The following is a 6,000-nucleotide window of genomic DNA, read 5'->3' on the forward strand; positions in this document are numbered from 1 at the left end:
GTTTAGCTTCACTCTTTCAGCGAGCAAGGTGGTTCATTGGTGAGACACTGTACTTATATTGTGGAGGATGGCTGCTAAAGTCCCAGTCCAGCCACTCAAATTTAGGTTTCAGTGGTTTCTGTAAATTGCTCAAGTTGAATGCCAGAATGGAACAGTCGGTCTCCTACCTCACCTGTGCCCAGTCTCTAATGATTTTGTAATCAAGGTGTGTGTGTGTGTCTTTAGTAAAGGCACTGCAAAAAATGTAAGTGGACAGCTGACACCACCATATAATGTGACACAGGTTGACACCGTGTAGTGTTGGCTGTAGGATATGAGTCTTTCTGTCATAGGCCAAAGTGATGCTGCACCAGTCTGAATGTAAATTTCCTCATTTACCACAGTCTGGTGTGTCGATATCCGCAGAGAGAAAACTTTTGCAGTCATTCTGTAGAAGGATTCGACTGTGGCTGAAGCACTTTTTTACTGTGTTGCCTCAATGTGGCTCTGTCAGGCACTGCCATGGGTCCCTGTTTAGAGCATTGTGTGTAGCGTATTTCCTTATATGGCCAGTGAGTGAGTAATAGTGAACAACTATCTGGACAGACTTGTAACCGAGTTGGGCCAGACATGGTTCCTGGGAAGAATGAGACACTGCTGTAGTGAACTGCAGATTATTTGGATGTCGGGGATTGAATCCTGAGACCAATTAAGACCGCAAGCTTGACTTGCACCTATCACATGTAGTGTGATGTTGCTGGCCCTCCTTTTATGTAGAAGGTATTGCAAGCTCATCAAAAGATTGCTGTACTGCAGCTGACATTCTGGAAGTTTTTACAACTGCCAAATTTCGTGGAGAGTAGGATTTGCTTACTTAAGTGCCTCTGCACGAATGTCCTTGACAGGCACATCCACACCTACGTAAACACTCTGCAAGCCACTATATGGCATGTGGTGGAGGGTACTCTATACCACTACTAGTAATGTTCTTTCCTGTTCCACTTGTAAATAGAGCAAGGAAAAACCAACTGTCTATATGCCTCTGTATGCACCCTAATTTCGTGTGTCTTGTCTTTGTGGTCCTTATGCAAAATGTATGTTGGCGGCAATAGAGTCATTTGACAATCAGCTTCATATGCCAGTTCTGTAAATTATCTCAATCGTTTTCCCTGAAAAGAATGTCGTCTTCCATTCAGGGATTCCCACTTGAGTACCCGAAGCATCTCAGTAACACTTACATGTTGTTCAAACCTACTGGTAACTAACAGCCTGCCTTTGAATTGTTTCAATATCTTCCTTTAATCTGACCTGGTGTGGATCCCAAATGCTTGAACAGTACTCAAGAATAGGTCACACTAGCATCCTGGGGACCAATGACCTCAGCAGTTTGGTCCCATAGGAACTTAACACAAATTTCCAATTTAACTAGACTCCTGTATCAGGGTCTCCTTTACAGGTTAACCACACTTTCCCAAAATTCTGCCCATTCGCCTTCCTTACTACAGTCCTCACATGCTTGTTCCATTTCATATCACTTTGCAATATTATGACCAGATACTTAAACGATGTGACTGTGTCAAGCAGGACACTGCTAATTCTGTATCCGAAAATAATAGGTTTGTTCTTCCTTCTCATCTGGAATAACTTACATTTTTCTACATTTAGAGCTAGATGCTGTTTTGTCGTCCTACAGTCACTCAACTTCGACACCTTACTTTGCAGCACAGTGTCATCACCAAACTACAGATTGCTGCCCACCCTGTCTGCCTAATGATTTATGTATACAGAGAACAACAGTGATCCTATTGCATTAACCTAGGGTGCTCCTGATTGTACCCACATCTCTGATGATAATTATTACATCTTGTCTAAAAGTTCAGCATAGGATTGTTTACAGGTGTCTCTTTCACACTTCAGTTGACATTTTTGCATCAGAACATTGCGATCAGATGCTCTTGTGATGTACGATTAGGTTTCTTATGACAATGAAAGAGTGCATTCTTGATTTCTGTGATGTGAGTTTGCTGTTTGTAAAGCAGAGAGATCATACTGAGGATGTCCAATAATTCTGTATAGGTGAGGGGTCACAGTTTCTTAGCAGTGTATAGTCTGATGATGCTCTTGTTCATTTGAAGAGCGAAACCAGTCATAATAAAAAATACAAAGTGCAACTTGTAGCTGTTTTTTAAAACTTAGCAAATGGCTGTTGATTATTAGCTAACAAAAAAGCACGCATATGAGCATCAACGGTGGATTTATTAGCCTGGAAGTGGAACAGCACGCTTCTATAGTTTTGGTTGCTGTCTTCATTTTCTGAGCAAAATAGTGAGAATTGGCAGTAGCTGATGTGATAAACTGCTGCTGTGCAGCCTGCTTGACTTGTTACAGGATTGTCAGTACTTGAGTGTGCTGCTCACCCTGCAGCTGCTGTTCTGTTGTTGCCACAGTTTCAGATCCTTGTCAGTTGAACCTTGGTCTGCTGTCCTAACACGTACACAAAGTTAGGCCTTCTCACCACTACAGTAACACCTGGTGTTGTTATAACAAAAGTGATTTATTTCTTTTCTCTTCACACAACAAAAAATAGAATGATAGATCACAAACAAGGCAGCCAGTGTAACAGTCTACTGAGATCTCTGTCTTTGTGCCAGAGTTCCTTCAGCCACCAAATAAACAGAGAGTTACATCAACCATGTGACATTGGCTAGTGGTTACTTGAGACCTCCATCTCCTGGCAATTGGAGAAGTCTATTCAGCAATGACACTAGCCAGTCAGTCACAGAGAGGTAGCAGCGCATTGCATGACTGAGTCAACTGCCAGTGTCACAGGTGGCGAAACCATTGGGGCTTGAGAAGTTGAAGAAGCTTCTACAGGCGCATTTATAGTTTTTCATCCCCCATCTGACTCTGTTATAGCCACAAGTACACTTTCTGAACCAGATTTTGCTGTAACTATGAGGTCATTCACATAAATGCTAAAGAGAATCTGTTAAACTTCAGTTACATGATAAATCAATCAAATATAAAGGCTGTTAATTCAGCCGAGTACCTAAGAAATACAATTACAAACAACATAAACTGCAAAGAGCACACAGAAAACATAGTGGGGAAGGCAACCAAAGAGAGAGTTTTATTGGCAGGACACTTAGGAAATGTAAGAGATCTGCTAAAGAGATTGCCTACACTATGCTTGTTCATCTTCTTTTGGAGTAATGCTGGGTGGTGTGGTATCCTTACCAGATGGGATTAACAGTGTACATCAAGAAAGTTCAAAGAAGGGCAGCACATTTAGTATGATTGAGAAATAGGGGGGAGAGTGAATTGGACATCATACAGGATTTGGGATGGTCATCATTAAAACAAAGACATTTTTCTCATTGTGGCGGGATATTCTCACAAAATTTCAGTCACAAACTTTAGCCTACAAATGTGAAAATATTTTGGTGACGCCGAACTACACAGGGAGAAATGATCATAATAATAAAATAAGGGAAATCATAGCTCACACAGAAAGATACAGGAGTTTGTTTTTCCATGCACTGTTCGAGAGTGAAATAATAGAGAATTATTGTAAAGGTGATGCAATGAACCCTCTGTCAGGCACTTAAGTGTGACTTGCAAATTATCCATGTAGATGTAGATAACTGTTGTTTTCCCAACATAAAAGTTGCTGCTGTAATTGCTTCATATCCAGAGTTTCTCACCTAAACTTTTCACCACCACTATCTCGGGAACCACAGTAGATATTGACAAACGGCTTTCGTGGGTATGATAGCACATCAGGGGCTCATGAAAGTAAATAAAATGACACATTCTAAACAGTATGCAAATATTGGTTTCAATGCAGACTTATGTTTTCTTTAAATGGACACCCCATATTATTCCATACACAATCAGTAACATAACAATGGCATTGGTTGCATCATAGTACGTCAGTTACATACACAGAAATTGGAACAGGAAGTTGATGCATGAAATGAACGAAGCACACCTATTGCACTTCCTATGGTGCAAATGTGACCTGCACCTTGCTCGTAATTGTTATGTGATCAACATACTTCCATGCGACACACACTGTACTTATATATTGCTGTGTACACTGTTAGTATGTGGCCTGAGAAGCATATGGATGTCCAGGTACTCACAAGGACACAGTTCACTTATACATGCTTTATTGAACTTTTTGCCACTACTACAGTAGACATAATGGTAATGAAATAGCAATAACCACCCCAGAGGGGTACATGCTGTACAGCAATTACACAATAGTACATGCCACATACAGGACATGTCACTGAACATCTTTAATGACTGGGACACAATTTCACCAACACTGATGGTGCAACACACACATAAATGTACAGTATTACCAACAAAACAAACATATTTCTTCTCCGTAACACATTACAAAATGTGTGCTGGTGTGTAATACATGTCTCTTAGGCAAAATGATACGTCTGTTCTAAGAGATCACCATTTTCTTGGCAACACCACTGTGTGTGCTCCATCACGGATCCTTTCCTGGCTGTCAGTGTTTGTGGTGTTATTGCTGCACATGCACTGGTAATACAGGCCTTTATGTTGGCCATTGTTGTTGGAACCTGCTGATACACATCATCTCACACACATCCCCAGAGAAAAAAAAAGTCCATGGGGTTGAGGTCCAGTGACCAAACCAGAAATCCCTAAATGGCACTGCCCCTCTAATCCAGTGAAGTGAGAATTTTTGGTTTAGTGCATGCCATGACATTACGTGCAGGGCATTGTCGTGTTGATAGCACATTATTTAACACAAATGAAGGGATAAGTTTTCAATCAGTCCAGGTAAGGTACATCTCAGGAACCACTTGTACTGGCACCTTTTAAGAGTGCTGTCAATAAAATAAGGGCCAAAGATGTGATGTCCTACAATACCACACCATGCATTGTTGATGTTCAACCCAGTGAATCCAGTGTGGGTTTTCTGGTGACTGGTAGTGCATATCGTGAGAGCTGGCGTTCCCATGGTTGGTAAATGTGGCCTCAGGTGGTGAACAGTACTCTACACACAAAGTCGTGGCCTTGTTGCAGAACCCACTGACAGTGTTCCAGATAATGGTGAACCTCATTGCCATGGAAGCCTTGATGTAGCGCCACATGATATGGGTGGTATCAATGCCTGTGCAGAATACACATCACGCTTGTTCGACGGATCCCCATCTGTTTCCATTTCATGAGTACTTGCATAAGGGTTTATTGCAGCCTCCACCAGAACAGCTACCTCTGCTGCTTCACGTGTTACACCTCTGTTCTGGATCCGCATTCGTGGAGACAACTGCCCTCTCACACAGAGCCTTCTAACAATATTCATGGAGATAGTGTGTGTCAGATGATGTCTGTTAGGGTACTGTTGTGCATACGTGTGTGCCATTTTGGTGACACTCTTCATACAGTAATATGTTAACCATTTCCTCATTTGTGAATACTGTGTCCGATGCCTAAAACTTGTAGAGAGGTAAATTAATATTGAAATTACAACAGTGATACCAATTACAGTGTAGAGTACACTGTTGCCGTATACCTGTCTGTGCTTCCACACAGAACAACTTTGTAGTGAGTCTTTCCCACATACAGCGTCGATTGTGGCCCGTTCCTGTACACAACTGCAGAGGTGAAGGGTTGACCTGGGCGGTGTAATGGGGCAGTGTACATCAGCCAGTACTGTTCCATTGTCTGTAAATAGATAAATACAATATGCACGAAGGATGCTGTCATGTACATATCAACGTTTGTAGCAGGTATCCCTATTATTACTTTCAACCCTCGTTATAAGTGAAAGTAATAATACATATGTAATCACATCATGATTATGAGCAACATGAGGGTCACACTTGATTTATGGGAAGTGTAATAGCAGCGCATTTCGTTCATTTTACACATCAGCTTCTGTTCCAATTTCTCAGGATGTAATTGACGAATTATCATGCAACCAACACCATTATGATTGTGATTTCTCGTGTTATTGATTGTGTATGGAATAAT

Source organism: Schistocerca piceifrons, chromosome 9 (genome assembly GCF_021461385.2).
Source record: "Schistocerca piceifrons isolate TAMUIC-IGC-003096 chromosome 9, iqSchPice1.1, whole genome shotgun sequence".
Lineage (NCBI taxonomy): Eukaryota > Metazoa > Arthropoda > Insecta > Orthoptera > Acrididae > Schistocerca > Schistocerca piceifrons.